Source organism: Rhinolophus ferrumequinum, chromosome 25, assembly GCF_004115265.2.
Source record: "Rhinolophus ferrumequinum isolate MPI-CBG mRhiFer1 chromosome 25, mRhiFer1_v1.p, whole genome shotgun sequence".
Classification (NCBI taxonomy): Eukaryota; Metazoa; Chordata; class Mammalia; order Chiroptera; family Rhinolophidae; genus Rhinolophus; species Rhinolophus ferrumequinum.
In genome coordinates, this window is record NC_046308.1 from 14,365,965 (window position 1) to 14,377,925 (window position 11,961).

Here is an 11,961-nt window from a genome sequence, read left to right on the forward strand (position 1 = left end):
TTTTCCCAAGTAAGTACATCGAGATAAACGGGGGAACTGTTTCAGAAAGTTCCCAAAGAAACACTTTGAGCCTGAGTTTCCTCATCTATAAAATGGGCACACAAATTCTTGCCACATTTTCCTGCCTCACAGTTGTTCTTCAAATGACATATAAACATATATAGCATTTATACATATATAAACCATCAAGATTAGAGAGTGTCTCCAGGCTTCCAACAGTTTGATGATATTACTGCTATGGTCATTCTTTTAGTCCCATTTCACAGTTTGGTAAATTGTGGCTCAGGGAAGCTTGGTACCTTGACTTCACTCAAATCCAGGCCCAACACCCCTACTTTTCCCACCTCCCTACCACTGAAACTGGCTATAAATTAACGCCATAAAACGGAGGGTGTTACTATGAGCACGTGGATACGATCCTAAAAGCAGATACCCGGCTGTGTACATGGAAGATGGCATAGTGCAGCGACACGTACACCCACAATTCCAGACGTGCAAAGTAGTCCAGGACGACTTTGCATGCAGTTGATTCCACGGGCAGGAAAGGCCAGATGTGTCCTTCCAGTGAGCCTTGAGGACCAAGCTGTGGCCCTTCAGTGAAATAACCTAGCTGAGCCGAAAACTAGGCACTGGCCAACGCTATTTTTATTTCTTGCAAAGCGAATGCAAGCAACAGCTGCGGGGTGCCACAGCAATCATGGCCCCGGCCATAACAAATGCAGGACACCACTTGGCTCTAACAAGTGCCGGCCAGCAGCCAAATGAGGGCTTGAGAACGAGGGGGTCATGAGTTTGTTTTTCCAGCTCCTCTGACCCACAGCCATACCTGGCAAGGTCTTTGAGGGAACAAGAGGCTGAATGTCAGCAGTTCACCCAGCAATCCCGTTCCACACTCGGACTTTTCCTCCCACCAAGATAAACTCCCGAGAGCTTGCTGCCACTTACCGTCACTGCAGACACAGCCACCAGCTCCATTCTCATGTGGGTCTGACTGACTCCCACAGAGTGACTAAGGGAACCCGGCTGGCCCCGTGAAGTGTCACCTTTCAGCAGGAGGCTGGTGGTGTATGCATCAGGCCATGGGGGAGGAGTTTGGACGGCCAGTACTCCAACACGGTTAAGTTTCCTACCAAGTCAGCCATGCAGTACATGCCCTTATTTGTCACCCACAAATAGAAGCCGTTCACACTCCTTGCTCAGCCCTCGCCTGGCCTCAGGCTCAGGTATTTAAGAGGCTTTCTAGGCTCTCAAGGGCTCGCTGGCCCACAGGGCCACCTCCCTCTGGCTTGCTACACTCCTGTCCTTAGGCCTACTTCTCTACTCATGCAATCACCCCCTTGCCCAACTCTGTATCTCTACAGCGTGTTTAAAACACTCCCATAATCACCAGAGCCCTGTATACAAAGGAAAACCGGATTGAGGGCAGACCTTCGTGGTCATCTGTCAGACACCTGCATGGAAGGGAAAGTGAGTCGCAGCAGAGCCTGGGTCTGGCCAAGTTGGGCATGACGGAAAGAGAAGCAAAAGTCAGGACGAAGAGTGGATGGTCAAGGACCCTCTGCTGGCAAGCACTGGTGCAATAACCTTCTGCGAATTCAAATAACGAAGGTGGTAACACCACCACGTGAAGAAGCCAGTGTTCAAAGCTGACTGGTGGATACCTTAACCTGTATTTCCAGCCCTAGGGTCGGGGGTGTCACAGGTCACAGTGTTTCCCAAAAACCTGCCTGCTCCAACCTGCAGCCTAAGGGGTGAGGGGACACTTGGCAAATCCGGTGTCCTTGTTTTATGGATGAACAGAGGCCAGAGGTCACACATGAAATTAGTGACACAGCCACATGCAGCACCAAGGTCCCAGCTTCAGGCAATGCTCCTTCTATATCGAGACATCATTCTGTCCTCGGGCACCTCGCTGGATGCCCTAGAAACTGACCTGGGTTTACCTCTCAGCTCTGCCACCTCCAAACAGGGTGAGCCTTGGGCAAGTTCAATACCCTCTCCTGAGCCCCAAGTGGCTCATATGCAAAGTAGGGTAAGGACGTACCTACACGGCGAAGTTCCATGCGATCACTCACACGGGGTGATGGGCGCAGCTCATCTGAGAGACTGCGCTGAGAGCCAGGGCAGGATGTCACCCACTGTGACCCGCATGACCCTCTGCCACCCACGGAGTGTGATCTCAGTCATCACGCCCCCTCTCTGAACCTGTTTCCCCGTCTGGAAAATACGCATCCTCATTCACCTCATAGGATGTTTGGGAGAATCAACCAAGATGCGTTTAGTCCCTGAACACAATCTTCCCTTTCTTGGTGCACCCAAACGGAAAGAAGGCGGCAGGCAACTGGGAGTGTGATTCTGCGGTGAGAGTCCTGCTCTACAGATGGACTTACAGTTGGTTAACGGGCACCAGTGAACCCCTGGTCACGCACGAGGGCCACTCCCTAAAGAGCACCCAGCCTACAGGGGACAGGGCCTGTCCTAGGACTCATTTCGGCTTCGCAGAGCTCCAGCCATGAGCTGCTTGGAGGAACACTGCAGGGCAGACACTTTTCTTAAAGGGCAGAAATCTCTGAGGTGTCAGCATGAACCAGGCTGAACTAACTTGTCACGGTTCCCTGATCCAATGGGGACGTTCCCAAGGACTCTGTGCATTTGGGGCAGGAGGTGGAGTGGGGTGGGGGTGTGTCAGTTTTTACGTTATTCCCAGAGAAGATGTTTTGGAATGCCAACACAGGGGTTAAAGAAGAAAGGAAACGTCTGGAGCACGGCAGGAACAGGAAGTGATTCCTAGTAAATCACAAGGAGTGTTTTGTGTTATTAGCGTCTATTGAGCACAGTCTGTCATAGCCACCGCGTTACAATCTTTACATGCATCATCTCAAATTGTCCTTGCAACCCTCGGCAATTGGTACCACTACTCAGTCCCCTTTTATAGGTAGGACAGGACCAGTTGCTCCCCAAGTTCACACATTTAGGACACAGGTGGCCTCACTTGAAAACCCACCGCTCCTCACCCTCACACTTTCTTGCTCTGTGCGCAGAATTTCTCTCCACAAGCCCTGAGAAAGGGCTCAAGTCAGCGGACCTGAGAAATGACTGTCAGTGTTTGGTTTCTTAGAGCTGTTAGCTTGTTCTTAAATCTGTGTCCACTCCTAAGGAACACAAATGCAACCAAGAAATAAATAACAAAACTACTTCTCTAGACTTGGAGAATTCTTCTCCTGGGCAAGGTTTTGGGAGACATAGGAAGAGTTCTGCCCAAATAAAGAAAAAGCCTTTCAGATCAAGATCTAGCTTCTAGAATCCCAGAATCAGGAAAAGCCACATCTGGAAGGCAGTTTGAGAGAACTCCATCCACGGATGGAGATGGGCAGGAGGGAGAGCTAGGAGATGGAGATATCTGCTCTGGGGCTTTCTTTGAAGGCTGAATAGAAGTTCACCAGGTTGCTAAGGGGGCAGCACAGCTCAGGCAGAATTAGTTCTTGGCACCACGCTAGATGGTGAGTTAATAACTCTACTGACTAAAGTAGAGCACTCTGCCAAAGGTGCTAAGCCAGGAGCAGCGGTTAGCAAATTGCTTCTATTGTGAAGGCTACTCATTTGTTTAACACTTTTGTGTCCGAAGAAGGTATGTGACAACCTTCAGGTCACAGTGGAGGGCAGTGTACCGCCCTACAAACTATAAGACTTGAGAAGGCACACATCCTGGTGTAATCCTAGGACCTTGACTTTCCCTGCGATTGTGATCAAGGGTGCTCGTGTGACGTCACGCCTCCTTACCTCAGCGGACAAATGCTCGGGGAGAATCGCAACCCTCACCTTTAAGAAGAGACTGTGCCCTCTGTTACTTTCTAACTACAAACACTAACTAAAGAGCCCTATACTAATAAATAATACCACCACCACCTTCCATTATAACGAGCATCTGTTATCCAGAATCTCATTTATTCCTCACAGCAGCCCTACAAGTGAGGTAGTATTCTTATCCATTTCACATTATCATCATTATTATCCCATTTCACAGATCAGGCATGAAAAGCCGTGCCCAGAGAGGGGGACTGACTTGCCCAAAGTCACACAGCTTGGAAGTACATGGAATTCAAGCCTGCTCTGCCTGACTCCAAAGCCTAGATTTGTAATAGATGGAGGTGAGAGGGCTGGTGATTCAATTAATTAACTGGCTATCCTCTTAAAGGGATGGAATCAGAAGCCTGGAAATGAGACCCAGGGAATTAGCAGTTCTCAAACTTACCACATGTCAGAGCATCTGGGTCTCTGGAGAATCCCAGCAAATAGTGTTAGCATAAGGATAAAATAGCTACATCAAGTGGTTTTGTGTCAAATCCCAAGCCACTAGATCCTGGAGTCCAGGAGGTGTGCAGCTCCAGGGACCACTGATTTGGGAACAACTTCAGGGAGGAAAACACATTTGAGAAAAATCTTGTGAATTTCAGGTTTTTTTCCTCAGTCATGAAAAGGCCCCGATTTCCAAGAAGTCCCAGGGTCCTCTGGGAGTGCTGACCCAGGAAGGTGCACTTCCACGGTGCCCGGCACACTATAGATGCTCAATTAATGCCTGGTGAGCCAAACCAAACTTTTGATGGGGTTAATCTGGTGGCCCAGGCAAAACTGGTCTGAATGGTTCCAGACCAGTCCCTGCCATGGAGACATGCAAAAGGTCTCCTACCTCCAGTGGAAAACTTATTCCACCATCTCAAAGGCTAATCCGGATCATCTGTTCCAGCAGCATCTCCCATGAGTCATCCCTGCAGAAACTGTCGCAGTGGACTGTCCCACGTGCCTGAGGTCTGGGGCCCCTGCCACCTTCGCAGATGGAATTCCATCCTCCCTCCCCTCTGTTCCTTCCGTGCCACGAATCTGCCTCCTTCAACCATTCACTCATTTGTCAGAGGGCATTTCCTGGGCACCTGCCAGTCATGGCGCCAGCTACTGGCGACACGGAGCAGACAGCATAGGAATGGTCCTGCCCACAAGGGTTTACCATCTCACTGTGTAAGATCACAGATGAACGTAAGGGTACAACCAGGAGGATCAGCACGAAGGAGAAGCCTGGGCTGTGCACAGCCCCAGGAGACCCCGCCTTGGTCTGTACGGTGAGCAAAGGCTTTCTCAGAGCAGGATGCTTATGCTGAGACAGGAAGAAGTGTGGTTTAACCAGGCAAAGGTGCCTGGGTGGGAAGGTGGAGAAAGAGTGTTGGAGGCAGATGGAACAGGATTCCCCACAGGCAGCACTTGGAACCAGGGCCCCTTCCCTACCTGGCGTGGGTTAGCATTCCACATAGGAGGGCCCCAACAGCCGCACTCTGTTGAGTGTGGCGATCAGGGACCACAGACTCCCTTAGAGCAGAGTGGGGAAAGCCTGCGAAGGGGTTGGAGGGGCATTTCCAACAACAAATTATTCTGGTTACTAATGGGGCCCATGACCCATTTACTTCCAAATAGAGAGTATGTTCACGGTTGTCCCTTTAATGTCACTCTCACCCATGATTTAATTTGAAAAGGTAGAGCTTCAGTGAGTCCAATGGAAGTGGCACAAAAGCTGGGCTAACTGAAGAGCATGGCTGTCTTCCGGGGCCCCAGCACAGGTGAAGAAGCTAAGGTGTGCCAAATCCTGGGGAGATTGAGAGCAGCACTTCTGGCGTGAAGCTGACCTGGGTGGAGACTCTCCTCTTTGTCATGACTGACCAGACCCCGTCATGGAAATTCTCCAAACGTTGGTTTCCTGGTCTGTGGAATGGAGTAAATAACACCTGCCCCCTAGGGTTGTCTTACAAATAGTGTGTAAACACCTGGCGAGCCAACTTCTCAATAATTGAGACCTCAGGTTTCCTGCTGTGCCCGTCTGGACTGTCCAGGACAAGGAGTCCTGGATCCCTAGAATAAAGGGACACAGCCTAGCTTCCTGGAGAACCATCACACTCTATGGGAATGAGTGTGCTGTTATAACACAGACAGGTCTACTAGAATAGAATGGCAGATGCGCATGAAGTTTGCAGATAATACGCAAGATTTCTGACCACCTTCCAGGCTTACCCAGGTACTCTCCTCTGAAGTAACAATCCCTAAGTCAAAATTCGGGAGAAGCTTTAGAATAAGGGATCCCACAGTTTCTACAGGAATAAGATGTTGAGAACATCTCCATTTCAAAAGATTAAAATGTTATTTCCCCCGTAATGATCGAGGGTCTCAGGTAATGTCACTCTCGTTTCTATCTCTGATCTAAAGGTGATCAAAGTAGGAGGGAGTTTACACAACACCTGAGCAGAAGCAAATAAACCTGCTTTGCATAAACATAAAATGCCTTCCCCGATTCGATTCTTCGAATAAAGTTAGGGCTTGGGCATGTTTGCACCTCTGATCACCTGGCTTAGAATTGGCTGGGTCTTTCCATTTCAAACTCGGAGAGGTCAGTAAAGAAATCACGTCTCAGGGGCAGCCGGATGGCTCAGTTGGTTAGAGCGTGGGCTCTGAACAAGGTTGCCGGAATCACGGGATGGTGGGCTGCGCCCCCTGCAACTGAAGATTGAAACCGGTGACTGGACTTGGAGCTGAGCTGCGCCCTCCTCAACTAGACTGAAGGACAACTACGTGGAGCTGATGGGCCCTGGAGAAACACACTGTCCTCCAATATTCCCCAATAAAATTTATAAAAAAGAAAAAAAGAAAAGAAATCACGTCTTATAAAGATCTTCCAAGACACTCTTAGAAGGAAAACATATACAACACAACATCTACACCTTTCGGTGTTTAAACGGAAAGACCCACTTCCTGGGAACTCCCCTCAGTCCTGGGCAAATCTGGGCGGTGGGTGATCCTACCTGTGGAGAAGCTCATTTATGTTCAGATAATAGTCATCATGATCAGCGTGAGAGGTACCAGGCGAATGCAAAGCATCAGAATCTGTGGGAAACAAAGTCTGGGGCATTTGACACCAAACTGTGCACAGCAGCCCCCTCCAGGAGGAGAGACAGACAGAAGGATAGTGCAAGGAGACACCCCATTTCCCTCGGTGCTGCTTCTTTACTCTCTAACACGCTTTTTAAACATTAAAGGAAATCGTGTCTTTCTAGCAACTCAGGACCACTATAAGTGCTTTACTCTTAGAGTCTGCTTTTTGAAAACAATGAGCAACACTTTGAGCGATTGGACATCTATGAGAAACAGAATACTTTGTCTTAAGTTTTGGGGGCAGAAAACCCCCACAGAACTAGGTAAACCTAAAACCTAAACCATTCCAGTGTGCGGAACTGATCGAAGTTCACACAGGGATACCCAGAAACATAACCATTTATAGAAGCAAAAAAAGACCTTTCTCCATCTGTGTTCCATTCTGAGCCGTTCAGATCAGCTTCCCGCAAACAGAACAGAATCGCTGTTCCCCTAGAAACCCTGCAAGCAGGCTGCTCGGGCACGGGCTGCTCGTATTATGCACTGAATTCCGGTCACCTGGACGCTGGCTTTATGTCCAAGACCTCGGGGAGGGGTGAGCTCACTTACCATGCCTCTCTCCACCTTTTCTTTTCCCAAGGCCTCTCAACGGTGCATTCAGCATTACATTTTCCAGGTTCCTTGTTTGCCGATGGCCTGACTCTAAGCTGGCTAGCTGCTCCCTGCCGTGACTGTAAATGTCACTTTTAGATTAACTGGCCCCTGCTGTTTAAAAATATCCTGGGCGCACTTAACCTTCAATGCACCAGAGCGATAATAACCCAGGCGAAGTGGGAAAAGATCCAGCACCAAAGCATTCGTATGGTGTTTTCCACCTTTCAGTCCTGTAACTTGCTTTATTTCAAAATTCTTAGACATCTAAGCCACGATGCATCTAAAGTCCAAGTTGTCGAAGGCACTATAAAGCCATTGGGTCTTCCTATGACACGCTGCAAATTAGCTGCATACCGGTTGGTGGTGGTCTGGAGAAATGGCTTCTGGAACAAACCCCCAGTGAATGGGTTCCGTTGATTACTATCAAAAAGATCACCTACCTTCTCTCCCCGGAAAAGATTTAGTAAAACCCTCTCAATGAAAACGCCACTTAAAGAAATGTTTCCCCTTTCTAAGGACTTGGGCAAAAACAAAACCGAAACAGCTCCATTCCCATTCAGGGTTGGCTGGCTCTTGCTAGGGCTGGGAGGAGAAGCCCAGCACATGCTGCCACCGTTACAGAATGTTCTGCCACCTGGGGAAGGCTGGTGGCATGTGGGACAAAGGTCACCTCCAGGTCCAAACAGAGTTGGCGACAGGAAAGCAGAGGCCACACAAAAGGGTATTGTGCTCCAGTAGACTAGGATGTGTCTCACTAAACAGCAAGTGGAAAAACCTCCAAGAGAGCTGAACTTACGCAAAACGGTTTAAAGGGCCTGTGCCAGGTGCAGCCTTCATCCTGAGGGAGAAGCTACTTCGTTTATGGGCTTGTTTTCCAAGAAGGAAACGTCATCCAATAGTGGACTTCTTGGAATTTTCTCCACTGGACTCATAAGTAGGAAGCGCATATCTTGGGTCCTCTTGAATCCTCAGTATCAACCGCTGTCACCTGGGACAGTGTCACATCCGTTTTACAGGAGTTGAGGATGAAATACTGCAGGTCAAAGGCTTCGCACAATGCCTCCATGCCTTACGTTCTTCATTGGCAGCCCCTAGGATCGTGGTTAGCTTCTTTATCAAGACTACTTCACTCTAGAGTAGCTCGTGCAATCCTTTCAAAGAGGTACCTCTCAAACTATAGACATGACCTTCCATGTTTCCTAAAAGAGCCATCTGTGACTCAAGGAAACATTTTTGAACTCTATTTAAAATTTCTCCCCGATGATGCCACATAATTCTGATCTGGGCAGAGTTGTCAATAGTGGCAAGACTATTGGGCTTTGCGATCGGGTGGATGTGGGTTCGAATCCTATCTCTGTTAACCTGTGGCTTTGAGCAAATGGCCGCGCCAGTTTCCTCATCTAACCACTTCACCATATGGTTGAAAAAAATTAAATGAAACAACATACATTGAGCTTCTAGCATAGTGGCTTGCACGTAACAGGCACTTAATAATATCTTTCTAATGTAACTCCTTACTTTCAAAAGGACTAGAAACCATCCCCTGCCACCTCCCCCCCCACCCCCACTTCTACCTGCCACCTCCCGCCTCACTCAGAAGAAGGACTCTTTCTGGTGGCTCTGCTCTCCCTTGACACTCTCTTTAAGGCACAGGTATTTTCTAGAAGCCAAGTGGAGGGATTGAAACCAAAATTACTCATAAACTTTTCCCACCAAACACAAGAACATTAGTAGAAAAATATATTTCTTCAAGCACATCTTAGATTCAGAAAGTCATACATATCAACTCGTTGGCTGAAAAAAACCAAAGGGACCACATGACTTAAGAAAATAGGGGATCTGGAAAGAAGGTGCCATTCCTACCGCAAACCAGACATTTTATAAAAATACCTCTGTCTCCTTCTCCCCCTAAGGGCCAATTAAATCAGAATTCCTGTGAGTGGGCCTGGAACGTTTCCTTGGATGGTGAGGCTTGAGGAGTCCTAACTGTCTGAAGCCTCTGGACCCCCTCTCTGTCACCACACTGAGAGGGATGCAAGAAATACACAACTGTAAGAACACAACATATTGACTTCCTGGTTTGCCCCACTCACCAATATCTGCATTTCCAAACATACTTTAAAAATGTAAAAAATGGTTCCAACAGAGATAATCAGCAAGGTAACTTCAGGTTGTGAGACCCAGATCAAAAGTGTCAGAAAGACTCTAAATGGGAAAAGAGGCTGTCTCCATTGTCGTACATTCCAGTCTTTTCTGTTTGACTCACCATCAGCTAACAGCCAGGACCCTCCAGAGAAGTAGCCCAGAGTCCCCTACCTTGTACATCTCCAAGGTCTGACAAAGATGAAATGCCACCGCCACACACAGACACACCAAACAGTGTGCTTCTCCAATCCAAAACTCTCAGACTTTTTATGCCAAGAGCCAACCGAATCAGAAAGTGAATTTAAAGGGAGAGAATGTATTACCTTATCTGATAATGGAAGCATACTAACAACATGCTGAAGTCTAAAAAAAAAAAAAAGAAAAGAAAAAACGTTTTTCACATTCCCCTACCTTACCCTGCCGGACTCTGATCACAGTGACTGTCACATGATTATTTTATAACTTGGGGTTCCCAGGACAACATCTTGCAGTACTGACTTCCTTGTGTTTCCAAAAGCCCTCAGCAGATACTCTTCTTGCCTGAGAAGGGAGGAAACGGGAATCACTTTTGGCCAGGTACTTACATGCTCCCACAGTGAGCCACGCAGAACAGCGCAGACAGTGGGAGGTCACAACACACGGGGCTCATTGCTGACGTCTGAGTGGCAGCACTTAGGCCTGTGCTGCCTGATTTGCTATGACTCACAAACTAAGAGTGGATTTTACATTTGTTAAATGCTTGGGGGAAAAAATAAAGACTGACACGTGCAAGTCATATAAACTTCCAATGTCAGTGTCCGTAGTTTTATTGGCACACGGCTACACCTGTTCATTTCCATTTTGCCCATGGCTGCTTTCTCTACAACGCAGAGTGGTTCCCAGAAACAGAACAATTGACCATCTGACACTTTACAGGAAAAGTATGCTGAACCCTGATCTGAAAGGCCACAAATCCGCCTTGTATTCATTTTGGCAAACCCAGTGCTATTATGGCAGCAAATCCAAAAACGTGAAAAAAAATGACAGCTGCACAGCTAAAAGTTCATCAAAATGATTCTTGTTCCTAAAAAGATCAGCGATTAAATTTGTATTTTTTTTTGGGGGGGGGGGCTAGTTATAGACCATTTAAGATGCTGCTGTGTTCTCTTTAAAGTGTCACCATTCTTTCAAGATTCAATATATTTTTAAAAATGAGTCTGCATTTTGAATTCTTTATAGTAACCCAGCTTACTGCTTCCTCACTCCTCACAGCACTACACTGGGTTGGAAGTGTCAAAACCTATCGGATACAGAAATATTAGCCCCTCTTTTATCCCTTGGATAAGGGAGCCCTTTGTAATTCTGAGGAGAGGACCCCAAGTTACCAGAGGGCAAATGAAGAATGCATCTTTGTTCTGTCTTCCTCTGTGAAAGCTTGCTTGCTGATGGCAGAATGTCGGATCACGAGTCCTTCTCTTCAAACGTAAAGAAACTAAGGCCCGGAGGGAAAGCCATCTTCTCAAGTGAAAGTTTCTAATGCCCTGCTTTTGTAAATGTCTGTACTGGTCTAGGTGTCCTGACCAGACGCATTCTTTCCGGCCCGTTTAAATACAGGCACGTGTTACCAAGCCCTCCTGATCCCTTTTACTTCCTTCATCTGATACCAGGCGAGTCCAGACTTTAGTCGTGATGGGCCACCCCTGCTATTACAGCCAAGCGCTGGCAGGTCGGTGGGCCAGCCACCCGGGCGTCTTCCCAGCGCCCTGCCTTCACACTACAACTCCAGAGTCCCAGGGAAGAGTCTGGAAACACTAGCAGAGGGAGGGTGGGGAAGGTCCCCTTGCACGGTCCCAGGGCTTGGCAGGACACGCAGCCATGACGGACGGGCATGCCGAGATCCCCGCAGTTTTCCAGCCACAGCGGCCCCTTCAGGATCTCAGCAAACCCTGACCCCTTTCAGCCTCCCCACTGCGCTTGGGCTCGGGGCGCTGCTAACGGCTGGGGTGGGGCCCAGCTCAGAGTACCCTGGCCAGGGTCCTGCTCGCGCCCCTCCCGGGATCCCGGCGGCCCAGGGCTTACCGAGGCCTGGCGGAGGAGTGGGCGGCTCCATCCGGGCGGAGGGAAGGGGGCGGAGGAAGGAGGGAGGGCAGCGCGGAGGCGGCCCTTCCTGCCCACAAGTTGCCATGGCTACCAGAGCCCAAGGGCAACTCAAGGGCGTTCGTGGAGGCCCCCCCCCCACTGCCCGGAAGGGGACTGCTGAAGGGCACTTGGCAC

General features: G+C 48.7%; 1 protein-coding gene across 9 annotated transcripts in view; it reads right to left on the bottom strand.

Annotated features, from left to right (window-relative positions):
- ACACB (acetyl-CoA carboxylase beta) overlaps window positions 1–11,787 on the bottom strand; it is a 110,389-nt gene extending 98,602 nt beyond the window's left edge. For 3 of the 9 annotated variants that reach the window (XM_033097301.1, XM_033097302.1, XM_033097294.1), the window contains exon 1: window positions 946–1,226. The gene's annotated coding sequence lies outside the window, so the exon portion shown is untranslated. Of the gene's footprint in view, window positions 1–476; window positions 495–945; window positions 1,227–7,518; window positions 7,787–9,879; window positions 9,995–10,119; window positions 10,249–11,072; window positions 11,332–11,766 lie in introns of those variants that run through there. The other 6 variants (XM_033097297.1, XM_033097295.1, XM_033097296.1 and 3 more) reach the window with 6 other exon arrangements.
- Between the last annotated feature and the right edge of the window lie 174 nt (window positions 11,788–11,961).